This window comes from Panthera tigris, chromosome F2 (assembly GCF_018350195.1).
Source record: "Panthera tigris isolate Pti1 chromosome F2, P.tigris_Pti1_mat1.1, whole genome shotgun sequence".
Classification (NCBI taxonomy): domain Eukaryota; kingdom Metazoa; phylum Chordata; class Mammalia; order Carnivora; family Felidae; genus Panthera; species Panthera tigris.
In genome coordinates, this window is record NC_056676.1 from 15066538 (window position 1) to 15079898 (window position 13361).

Consider the following 13361-nt stretch of genomic DNA (forward strand, 5'->3'; position numbering starts at 1 on the left):
TGAAGCACATAAATTTGATTTCATAGGCTTACAGCTGAAGAGGAATTTTGCTTTAGGAGTAATCATACCTCAAGGCTCTTCCATACCTGATTCAGATGAGATTTAGATAAGTGTTTGGACTTAGAGTTGATGCTGAAATGAGTTAAGACTTTGGATATGTTTGGGACAGGGTGAGTATATTTTGCATGGGAGAAAGACATTAATTTGGAGATCCACAGAGTGGAATGTTATGGAATGAATTGTATCTGTCCACAACTCATATGTTGAAGGCCTAATCCCCAATGTGACCATATTTGGAGATAGGGTCTTTAAAGAGATAAGTAAGTTTACATGAGATCACGAGGGTGGGGCCCTAATCCAATAGGATTGATGTCATAATAAGAAGAGGAAGAGACAGGAATGTGCATGCACAATAAAAAAGCCACGTGAAGGCACAGAGTGAAGACAGCCATCTGCAAACCACGGAGAAAGGCCTCAACAGAAACCAAACCTGCTGACATCTTGATCTTGGACTTCCCACTTCTAGAACTATGAAAAACTCAATATATGTTGTTTAAGCTACCCAGTCTGTGCTCTTCTGTTATGTCAGACAAAGCAGACAAATAGGACTCCCGAAGAAACTCCCTGATTTTCATCCTACCCCTAAGAGCTTATCCATAGTGCTTACAGGCCTTATTTTCCTGATAAATTCTCTCCTGGGCTCAAAACGCTTCTCATATTGTTTACTGTATAACATTCAGAGTATCTGGCATGACACACAAGCCAGTAGGATCCCTGCTTGACTCTCCAATGTCATTTTCTGCCAAACATAGGCAAACAGCCAATACTCTAGAAAGACAAACCCAACCACCTGCAGTTCTCCTAAATTGTCATGCTGATCCACAGAACATAAGGTTGCCCTTCACAGATGACCTCTTCCCCAGACCAACCAGCAAACTGCTACTCATCGTCAATAATTCAGAGAAGAGTCTTCCCCTCAATGAGACATTTGGACTTCCTGGACTATCCTGATCATGTCCTTGCTTGTACTATTGCTATATAAGTCTCATTTATACTCTAGAATAACACTTTAATTACTTGTTTATAACCAATTCTTTTGGTGTCTGCACAACTTTTGAAGACTACTTTATTTATCTGTATATCCTCTGTACTTGTCATATAGACTACTCAATTACTAACTGGAAGAAAAAAGAGTTAATTGATTAAATGGTTGATTAATGAAGCATATGAAGTATTCTTTACTGGATTGAGATCATCTTTAATCTAGAAGATTTACAGAAGATCAAATTGGAAAAATATCTAAAAATGGAAGAATATTAAGATTAACATGATTCAAGAAGCCAAGAGCAAGGAACAAATTATTGGTTATTATAATTCTACATTGTCTTCCCAGACCCTCAATTTCTGTGTTACTTACAACAATCACAATCCATTCATACCAGTGTTCAATTTATTGTATGTTTAATTTATTTATCTATTATCTTAACAATCATTTTGCGGATTCCTGAAAAGAGTAATGTGTAATGGAAGCACTAAATTAGAAATCGGAGTACTTGAGTCCCTGGCCCTGTAACTTGGGACAAATCACAATCTCTTAAATGTCAGTTTTCTCACCTGCAAAATGGGATTTCTATTTACACACTGGTTTTGAAAATCAAATGGGTGATCTACAAATAGTTTTTAGCTGTCATTCAATAAATGTGTTTTTCCTAATGAATTGGCAATGTTTTTGCACATCACCAAGAGTAATATCATAAAATTATTCTAAAACAAAATACGAATCTAAAGTATTTTGTACTTTATATTACATAATTTAAGTTTTTTTATATTATCCTAATTATGTGACCCTTGGGTAAATCATATAACTACACTACTTTCCTCATATATAATAGAGATATAATAGGCTTGTTGGCGGATTAAGACAACATGTGTAAAGTGTTTAATATAGCACATAATTGGTTAGTGTTCACAAGTATAATAATTATTATATTAATGTTAGTAACACATAGCATTATTATATTATTGTAATTACAGGAATCCCTTGAGACCTGAATCTGTAAGTTTTACATGGCTTACAACACTTTTGACATAGCTTAAATACTTTTATTGACTTACTAACACCTAATATTTGTTTTATTTCAAAGTATGATAGATAACTGTATAAAATAGTAGAATTGGTCATTAATAGACAAAATAGATAAAGCTCATAATAAATATTCACTTAGTAAAAACATCTGTAATATCCGGTGCTTGTGTGTGGTGCCCTCTGCATAACACTGGTCTTTGGTCTTTGCTCCCTGATCAATTCATCAAGTTTGATTGACTCACTACTCTGTGTTAGCTATTCTACATATTTTGGTGCCACTTACCAAACTGTAAAACATCGTTTTTCTACATAAACTCACATCAACAAAACTATTACTATTAAAGCTGTCATGGAAATACCTATTTCTATATATGAACCATATTTGTGAAGATTACATAAAAAATATATATGTATATATATTTCTAAGTATGTATACTATAAATATGTACTACATATGTACTTCTAGTATATATTTCTTTATAAGTATGTAAACACTTATAAAACAAGATGGAAGGAAAAACAAGGGACAATAACATCTAAACTGATTTCCCAGCTTTAAGAAAAAAAAAATACCCCCAAACAACCTGCAGCTATACGAGTGTAATGCTAAAATTGAAAAAGATAAAAAAAGATAAAACATCTATTTCATTTTATTGTTTTAAAATACTATTTACATAGCATAATGGAGGTGAAGATCACATGCTTTCTGAAAGACTCGTTTTCAGAGAATAGTTTGCTCACTAGATATATCAGCTTTAATTTTTCATCTTGATTTCTCACCAATTTATAATTCTGAATATTTAGGACTCACAGATGGCCTCCATCTGAGGAAAAACAAAAACAAATATTCAAGAGTCAAGACGCTCTTGAAACCCCACAAGAACTTGTCTCCAAGTGGAGGAAATTTATATGAAAACACTTCCTTTAGCAGGAAGGTACAGGTACTAGACATCGGTAAGGGTATTTGAAGGTTTTCTTTTATTTAAGAGCTGATAGAAAGCATACCAGTCATCACTGTTCATGCAACATATTCTAATATAGTAAACATAAATTCTAGTGGAAATCAATTTTTCCAATTTAGTAAAATAAATTAGTCTAATGTTAGTAGAGACAGTGAAATGGGTAGGGGATTGCCTTTGTCAGAAGGATGACGGCCTTTGCTTAAGTAAATAACTCACTATGTGACAAATAGATAAAATAAGAGATACTTATGTTTACTACTAAATATTTTCGGTAAGGTACAATTCCCTCAGTATAGCAGGGTTCTAGTAAATGGTGGTGCATTTAAGTGTTGTTTTGATAGATTATTTATTATGCGTAGAGACTATGTGACCGGGAGCGCTTTAAAACCTACCAAAGCTCACTTCCAAATGAACTAATACTTTCCTTTTCCGTGGATGGCTTCAACGAGACTTCTAATACACACGTGGAGTCCAGGTTCTGTCTGATGCCTGACTTTACAGCAGGGGAGGCTTGGGAACTGTCAAGTTTCCTGATGACCAGAAATATTTTCTTGTTCTTAAAAATGAAGTCGTTACAGCTACCACTTATATTCTTAGGCGTTCTGATGTGATCCAAAATTATTTGGTCACAAGTAATTTGCAAATTTAGAAGACAATGAAAATGTCAAGTGAGGTAATAGAGAACACAAATAACTCTGAATAACTCTGTACCTGGCACAATGGAAGTTCCACAGTAAATGGTATCCATGATTATTATTGATGGCTCAATTACTGGCTCAATATAATATTCTAAGAAGAATAAGCTCCTAAAATTATCAAATATAACATACTCACTATGTTGCTTTTCAACAATTCTAAAATTAAAATAATTTGAAATGTTTTTCTAGCTTCTAAGATATGAGTTAAAAAAAAAAAAGGAAAAATCCACTCAAACATCCATTAACAGATTTTTAAAGAAATTTGGATAAATATTAAAACTATTTCCTAAAGTATCTTCCAAATTTTAAGATAAGCAAAATGGCTATATTCTGTTGTTTCTGTTTATTAATATGTTTACTAGTTATTTTATCAATATTATTAGTTATGGGTCAAATTATCAAACACTAGAGTTTTTCATTTTTTAAAATCTCATACATACATTTTATTGGACATTGGGGCCCATTTTATAAATAATGTGTACTGGATATTTATGCTCTTTTTATAGAACTAGTAGTTCATTTTATGATTACATTAGTATAGATGTTTATAGTTGTTTTACAGTTGCTTTTATGACATATTATATATAAAATCTATGATTTGTTTGGTGCTGAGAGCTTGATTAGGGATTAAAGCTATGCTTACAACATTCTGATGAGGAAATAGTATCCAGTTTATCAAGAAGCATGGCTTCCTGGTATGTATTACTGAGTGAGTGAAAAGGGATCAGTGTCTTTATTAAGTGAGTTGCAAATGATCCCCAAAATTACATTGTACAGTACTTTCCCTAGTACAAAAAATATTTCATATAAAGACATGGCAACTCATAATGAACAATGACTTCTTCATGAATCAAAACTGAACAAGATTGGGGTGCCTGGGTGGCTCAGTTGGTTGAGCATCCAAATTTAGCTCAGCTCACGATCTCACAGCTTGTGGGTTCAAGCCCTGCATCCAGGCTCTGCGCTGATGGCTCGGAGCCTGGAGCCTGCTTCAGATTCTGTGTCTCCCTCTCTCTCTGCCCTTCCCCCACTTACACTCTGTCTCTCTCTGTCTCAAAAATAAATAAACATTAAAAAATTATAAAATAAACAAATAAATAAACATTATTAATAAAAAAACTGAACAAGATTATTTGGAGTTTTGTTCTCTTCATGTAATTTATATGGTTTCATATTGGCATGAGTTTTCCTTCTCAATCCTCACCCCTCACCACAGCCACCTCCCCCATGAAAGCACACACAAACACGTTCATACTTTTTGGGGCTGATGCAACACAAAGGACCCGTATGTAATAAAATTCTACACTGGGAAGGAGATAGAGAATCTTTACCCTAATCAGGTAGAGGAACTTTACTCTCAGAAGGATAACTGAAGTTTGCTAGGTTTGCTTTTTTTTTTTCTTATTTTTTTAAATGTTTATTTATTTTGACAGGATGGGGAGGGACAAAGAGAGGGATAGAGGATCCCAAGCAGATTCTGCTCTGTCAGCACAGAGCCTGACCAGGCACTTGATCTCACAAATCCTGAGATCTTGACCTGAGCCAAAATCAAGAGTCAGTCACTTGACTGACTGAGCCACCCAGGTGTCCCCGGCTTGCTTATTTTTACCATCCCCTAACCTTGCTTATTTTACTCACCCCCTCCCAGGATTGAGAAGGCTCATCTTCCTGGACCCTCAACCTCAGGACTTCAAGCTTCTCTTCTGTTCTTATTCAGCAGTGCAACTAGCTAGAGCCTAGAATCACTCAGAGGGAAATGAAAGGGGCTCAGGTAGAAGAGAAGGCCTGAGGAAGACCCCCTGAAAGGAACATGTGATACACCCTTGGGATCTAGCAGAAAAGCTTTGTCCATGCATTGAACTTGGACACAGGTAGAATTAAAACTGAAGCCACCCCAGATCATGTCTACCCTGGGAATTCTCTCTAAACTGGACTACATTATTGAAGCTAAAATTAAAAAACCAAAACAACAAACAGACAAACAAAACAAAACTGATGGCCAATGCTTCAGAATTTTCTGTGGCTATTAGTCAGACAAAGGTAGGCCACTCTTTCATTCTTCCCTTGCTCTGTTCTCTCCAAGTTGGCAATGGACCTCTAATTTTCTACATCACAGATGGCAGCAAGAAAACAAAAATCACAGGTTAGACCGATAAATCAAGGAACATGTTATTGACCATCCATCTCCTTTCTAAATAATAGTGGTACATTTAAATGTATTAACCACCTAAAAATTGGACCTTACCAGGCCCTAGGACACAATTTCTGCCATTCAGTACTTAAATTGTTTAGTAACATTCTTAAGAGTTTTGTCATAGATTTAGTATCTGTTTGGAATTTTTCTCAAATTTTTAAACTTTCTATATATTTAATAACTTTTTGAGGCTTAGTAAATTAAAGATTTTGCATTCTTGCTGGCAATTTCTTAAATCAAGGAGCAGATTAAATGTGCTAATGTCCAGGAAGACATACAAGCAAATGCAAAATATTACTAGCACTGATTCAAGTTAAAGGATTTATCTGGCACCCTTTGAGCGTATTATGATATATGGGAGAGAACTGTCATAGGCCAAGTTTGAGATAAGTGCAGGTCAAATTATAAAGCAGCTTTTTGAACAGAAATAACTCATTAGCCAAAGTTAGAGCTACTTAATACTACCTTTCCAAGCATCCCCTCAGACCCAGCTGTTGCCTTAATTACATAATCAGGTCAATTGTGATGCTCATTTGTAACTTTGCTATCAGGTATGGCCAGATGTTTCATTTAACCTCTAATATAAATAAAACATCTGATAAAGTTTTGCAATGCTTTTGTAAACAGCTGTTTGATCTGGAAACTTACTGCTGAAGCAGCTATACTGATCTGGTCATTCTCTTTACATAATGTCAGAGTAATTGTCTTGATCCTTGGGAAAATTGCTGCTGTAGGTGTTATAAAGTCTTTCATTACAGCATATTAGATCTCTTTCAAATGGCTAATGTCTAGTCAACACATGTTTAGTCTACCCAACAAGAATTTATTAAGTACATTTAAAATGTACGAAGAAATTGCTGGTCTATTTCTTTGAGAATGTAAATGTAAGTTGGGTGCATTGTTAAAGCAATTTTATTATATGCTTAATGTTATAAAGCAATGTTTGAGCAGCTCTTATACTATGGGCTCTGGGTTAACAGCACATTTTTATTTTCCAGGTTTATTAAATATACCTAAGAATGATATTCCTCATGTCTTCATATTTTTTATTCCTTGGTTAACACAGGCATGTGTCTAAAATTAGTAATTGTGTCATGTGATTAAAATAATTATAGAATGGTAAAAAGTTGATGTTTGAATTGCTTAAACTAAATTAAAGTAATATTTTAGACATATATAAAATATTCAGCATTTCTAGAAGGACAAATATCTAAAATAAAGAATCTGGCATATTTTAAAATGTTAATAAATGAGCATTTATGGTCCATTCTAATGAATATTGACCAAGCTTCCTTATTTTAGTTTTTTTTTGTTTAATAATGGTAAGAATGGGGTGTTATACAAAATTAGCTGCATGCAAATAAGGAATAATTATTATAATATGAAATAATTCAGAGACTTTCACTCAATATTTGAAAGATCAATGTATTTTATTTAGATAGTATATTTATGTTTTAATAGCCTTTAGGGTTATTAGGAACTTAAACATTTGTCAGTTTAATGAATAACCCATATTTTTATTGATATACATTATTTGGGTTTTCCAAATACACATTCTGACCAATTTTTATATTTTTGGTTCTATAACTTATTTTTAATTCAATTTTCTTAGCTTTTGCTAAGCTTTTTGCTTTATTACTACCTACATGCAAAACTAAACAAAAGTACCCACTCGTGTAAAATGCTTTACAAGATATAATGTTTACATATACATCACTTTCTGTTTTAAAAGCTGTCGAACCATTTTTCCCCCCAAAGAAAATTCCTCCATGCACCCTGTAAGAAAGCAGAATCTTATCTTCTAGGGGGTGGCATGGCTCAGCTTCCTGACAAACTTTCATAGCTATCTCTGGATTTACAAGAGTTTCTATATTGCAGATTAAAGCCAAGGGACTTCTGGATTGTAATATTGAGTCATATTGCTACCTAAGTCATTACTTTACATTAAACTAAGCTAAGTGATTTAAGAGATTTAAAGGCAATGGAGAAAAGCATCACTGTCCTCTAGTAAAGATTTATAGTGAAGGCAACCTCTAAAATGCACATTTAGCCACGATGACACGGGACATGAATTGGATAAAGAGCAACGTTCCTGAGCAGGGGAAGCCAGGAGGAATGCTTGGTGTATTAGACAAAAAGTTTGGTGGCAGGCATTAAACCTCTTATACATGTATACATGCATGCATATGTGTGTGAGTGTGTGCTGTATTCTCCCCAATGGGGAAAATCCATTTTCAGCTTAGATTCTATTTAACAACTTACTTTTCCTACTGAAGGAAGTAGATTAAAAACATTCCTTTCATCACCATCACAGAGGCTGACCACAGCCCACAGGGGTGAACACAGATACAGAGATTAAAGCTGCAGGGCCACACAAATGTAAACAGAAGCCGTTGCGCAGTAATAGGCACACAGGGGCAAGCATTTTGAAGAGTGGAGTAAAGGTAAGCAAAGCCTCCACAACAATCCTATTGATGACATCCTGCACTTGAGATGAGCTTTGAAGAAGACCATAATTAGAAAAGAACAGCTCAGTGATGAAAGGAAGGAAGCAGGCCAAAACAGGATGGTTAGAAACAGTCACCCACAACTCTTTTCACAGGATGTAAACAATTGAAGAAGAGAAGTGTGAAACAGGCAGGGATATTTCTCCTAGCTGTGCATGGCTGAGGAATATTTTGCACCAACTTCTAATGAGGGAATATTGGAAATGACCTCAGAACCCTCACTATCACTTATGGCTTGTTGTACGTTATATTTAAATCAACTGTACTTAGTCATCATTGCAGACTGTGGCTACGCTCATTCAAAACTAATCATTCTGTTAATGTATTGAGATAAGAATTCCTCCAGGTAAGATTGTAAATAGACCACAGCAGTCAAGATTTTGATACCCATTGTGTGGAGATCAAATAAGTAGCAGCGCTGACAGCCAAACCAATTGTGACAACACGCTACCCACTACACAAGCAGCTGTGTGACTTGTCTTCAGAGTAGTCACCTGGGGAGGACATGCATTGCTTTGAGGAGCTAGGACAGTGAGTGCCCAAGCCACTGCCTAAAGATCTCTTCTGGATTTGCTTTCATAGTCCCTGATGTGTGTTTTTTACTTCTCTAAATAGACAGTAATTTCTTTTGATGGTAAACTGAATTTGAGAAGATAATACCTAAATGGCATCCTGAACCAATGCAAATGAACAAACTGTGTGATCATACTTGGAAAGGTACTAATTTGAATAGATAAGCTCTACTATGTTTGCTAAAAATCAGTCATGTTACCTTGCAGACACACTTGTGACCATGTTATGTTGGATTACAAAGAATGTAGCCTAGAAAAAAAAGTTTAACATTATAAATACTCATTTCCATTTGATTAATGACTTTTTTTAGAACATAGGGGGTAAAGATATATACCTAAAGAGTAAATCAAGGACTGTTCCCAAAACAAAGCTTGGTAACAGAAAAGTCACTTAAAATTCAGAATGAGCACTTCACAATAAAAGCACTGGCAGGTGCCCTCAACTCTCTGTCCCATTATCATTCCAACTGTATATTAAGAATAAATGCATTTGCATCTTCCTAAAGGACTCTGGCTCTAAAATATTTGGGGGGGCTGCCCAGAGAGTAAGCCTGGACCCTGGAGTCAGAGGGTTCAAATCCCATCCCTGCCTCTTCCTAGCTCTGTGATTTGGAGCAAGTTATTTAACCCCTGTGCCTCAGTTCCCTCATCTTAAAATGGAGAGAATAATAGCATCTAACTCATTGTGTTGTTACAAGAATTAAAGGAATGAATATATATATATATATATATATATATATATATATAGGCCCTTAGGAAATGGCCTTGTACTTAGTGACAGTGATAATGACACATATTACTATTATTACATAATAAAAATCAGCCTCATTTCTTTGTAGCAGTAGTTATTTGTTTTGTTTGATTAGAACCCAAAATATCCACTGGATGCAACAATTTTATTCATCAGTTTTAGGCTCCATATATCATAAATATCACGTAAATACATTTTACTTTCAGAAGGTGAAGACCTGTCAAGATTATGTTCTAGACTCAAATAGCAGTCACCAAGAAGACATCTTAGAAATTGTTTGAGCCAAGGTGGCCATATTATCATAACTGTAACATTAATTAGTATAATTATTTTTAAATTATGGTATTGTTTTAAGGACATCCTGCATAGTAGAAATTCTCTATGCATTTTTATTGTTTTGGGTTTTGTTGCTGTTATTGTTTCTGTTTTCTTTTGTTTTTGTTTTTGATTTTAAAAAAGCCCAATGTGAGGGGAGTGGCAGGGTGGGTGGCTCAGTTGGTTAAGTGTCCGACTTCGGCTCAGGTCATGATCTCACGGTTTGTGAGTTCAAGCCCCGCATCAGGCTCTGTGCTGACAGCTTGCTCAGAGCCTGGAGGCTGCTCTGGATTCTGTCTCCCTTTCTCTCTGCCCCTCCCCTGCTCACACTCCATCTCTGTCTCTCTCAAAAAAAAAAAATAAACATTAAAAAAAATTTTTTTTAAGCTCAGTGCAGGGCTTGAACTCATGACCCTGAGATCAAGACCTGAGATCAAGACCTGAACTGAGATCAAGACCTGAGCTGAGATCAAGACCTGAGCTGAGATCAAGAGTCGGATGCTTAACCGACTGAGCCACCCAGGTGCCCCTTTTTACTGTTAATCTACAAATTTCCACAAAAATTTTTGGTAGGCAGAATAATGGCTCCCCAAAATGTCCATGTCCTAATCCCCAGAACCCGTGAATATGTTATGTCACATGGCAAAGGGACTTTGAAGATGCAATTAAGCTAAGGATCTTGAGATGGAGAAATTATCCTGGATTTATCAGGATGAGCCCAATGTAATCACGTGGATCCTTATGAGAAGGAGGTAGGTATGGCAAGCTCAGAGAAGATGTGATGACAAAGCAGAGGGTGGAGTGACGTGGCCATAAGCCAAGCCAAGAAATTCAAGCAGCTTCTATAAATTGGAAAGGGCAAGGAAATGAATTCTCCTCTCACACCTCTGGAAGGAATGCACCCCATTTCAGCCTTTGACACTGAAGTTAAGACCATTAAGTTTGAATCTCACTTCTGAGCATTTGTTTCTGCTAGTTTCTACGGACATAAGTGACTCTCCAAATTCCCAAAAATCAAAAAGCAGCTTGATACTTACGGTCTGTTATTTTTCCTGCATGTATCCACTTAGCACAGTGCTTTGCACATAACAGCCAGTGAATAAGCATTTGTTGAATGAATAAATATATTTTATACATGTGAAATGTCTACCATAAAAATGTGATGAACTCAATCCACCATTGTATCCTACTAGGTAGTCAATAGATACATGAATGTGTTGTTGACGTATTTATAAAAGCTACTACAACACAAGACAGAAGTAATAAAATCATTCAGCATAAAATTGTGTTAAAATGATTAAAAATTATCTAATTCCATTTCTTTCTTCCACAGATGCTGTAAGTGAGGTCAAGGCCTTCGAGAGGGAATATTTTCAGAAGATCTGTGTATCTGAGAAGGTCATGAATTCCAAACTCCAGGTCTTTTTCATGCATCTCGTATACAAAAAAGAAGTCTTCAAGGATCTTATGTTTTGTTGACTAAGTAATACTTAAAGAATTAGAAAACACAAGGAGAACTTGGAAGTCATCAGACTCTCCGAAATAAACTGCCTACCTTAGGGTCACTGAGCAGAATTCTGGGTAGAAATCAGTATTTCATGTAAATGTATCCTCACCTCTCAAGAAGTAATAAAATTGGAATAGGTGGACCACACCTCCAATGTATTGGCTGATAATAGAATCAGTGATATAGCCCAGTATCATCTCAAACTAAAATTGGGAGCCTTTCACAAAAAGAATTATTTAAACCACTGTAAACAACTAGGAATCAGAGTAAGGATAGAAATCACATTTTTGCTCTCCTTTCACAAAGCAGCTGAAGAATATTATGTTGCTATTTCAATAAGAATAACACTACACTGATAACAGACTCTATTCAAAATTTAATAAAGCATTAGTCCCTTAATCAAAACATGACTATGAGGCTTGGACGGTCGCTGGAAAGCAGAATAATGTGAACAAAAGAGAAATGGAACTGTGTCTGAATATCAACTCTACAAACAAATAACATCTCATTACACATGCAGCAATTAAAGGCAGGAACTTCAAAGCCATTCTCAATTTATCTTTGTCAAGCTCCTGACCAGGGAAAAGTTGGACTCATGAAATCAAAGCAGGTATGTGGTAAATACCGATCAATCAATCAATCAATCAAATGTCATTAACACATATACATGTATGCATTTTTTTTGCTTCTGCTGAAGATACTATCTATATAAAATTTTCCCCAAAGCACATGGATTATAAATATATATACAAGACAGCCACCAAAATGCATAATTATAAATAAAGTACAAATAAAATAAATATAAAAGAAATTACAAATAAAGAAAATAAGGTATGATTTTAAATTGTATATGCAATTAGTAGAAGACAAAAGTTTTCTCTCTAATTCAGCATATGTAGTAAAGAAATCTTTTCTGGAATTGGACTGCCTGGGTCTAATTCCTGACTTTGTTTTTTAAGGAGTTAGGGCAGGATAGTAAAAGAGTTTTCTCATGGGTAAAATTAAGATAATAATAATGCGTGCTTCACATAGTTGTAAAAGTTTAATGAGCCAATGCTTAAAACTTATTCATTCATTATCACTCTTCAGAAAATAAAATTCATTGAAAAGTTTTAGAAGTAGTACCTGCCTGAGAAAGCTTGAATTACATAGATGAATATGTCACGATGTGCACAGCCTTGCTTCCCCTTCCTACCCAGTCCCTAAGCTAACAGCCTGCCTCTTTCACTGCTATCTCACAGGAGGACACCTGCACTGTATTTCTAACTCTATAGTCATAGCGACTGTAGCTATTCTGTCTCCACTTCACCTGCCATGCATTCTCTACTAGCTTCCACTAACCCTTTGACCTAAAACCATCCCATTGCTACAATCTCATTATTCTTTTCTAGGCAAAGCCCTATAAAGTTCCTTTTTTTAGGGCTAAATCCATGCCCTACTTCTTCTGGGTTTGTTGTCTGTAAGATGGCCCATCCACTCACCTGTTCAGGTAGTCTCTCATCTATACATTGAATCAATCAACAGAGCATAATACAATGAGCCAGTCTCCTCTCCTCGTGCTAAAGACCTACAGAGAACAACACAGCTAGATCTGTGTTGTCATGGGTTACCTTCCAGTGACACAAAAATAGGATAGAGATAGCAAAGGTCTGCCTAGCTTGAGGGCTCAGGAAAGGCCTTGTAGAGGTGGTTTAGTAGTTTGCTAGGGCACCACACCAAAGTACCACAGATTGGTGGCAAAAATATCAGGAATGTATTTTCTCATAATT

General features: G+C 35.5%; 2 long non-coding RNA genes across 2 annotated transcripts in view; one reads left to right on the plus strand and one right to left on the minus strand.

The window, feature by feature from the left end:
* Positions 1 to 3483: 3483 nt before the first annotated feature.
* LOC122235089 overlaps positions 3484 to 13361 on the minus strand; it is a 221626-nt gene continuing 211748 nt past the window's right edge. Inside the window, exon 4 of the long non-coding RNA XR_006213209.1 lies at positions 3484 to 3578. This is a non-coding gene — a long non-coding RNA (uncharacterized LOC122235089). The remainder of the gene's footprint in view (positions 3579 to 13361) is intronic.
* On the plus strand, positions 8947 to 11790 carry LOC122235091. The gene is made up of 3 exons (XR_006213211.1): positions 8947 to 8978; positions 9063 to 9164; positions 11419 to 11790. It is a non-coding gene; the product is annotated as an uncharacterized LOC122235091 (long non-coding RNA).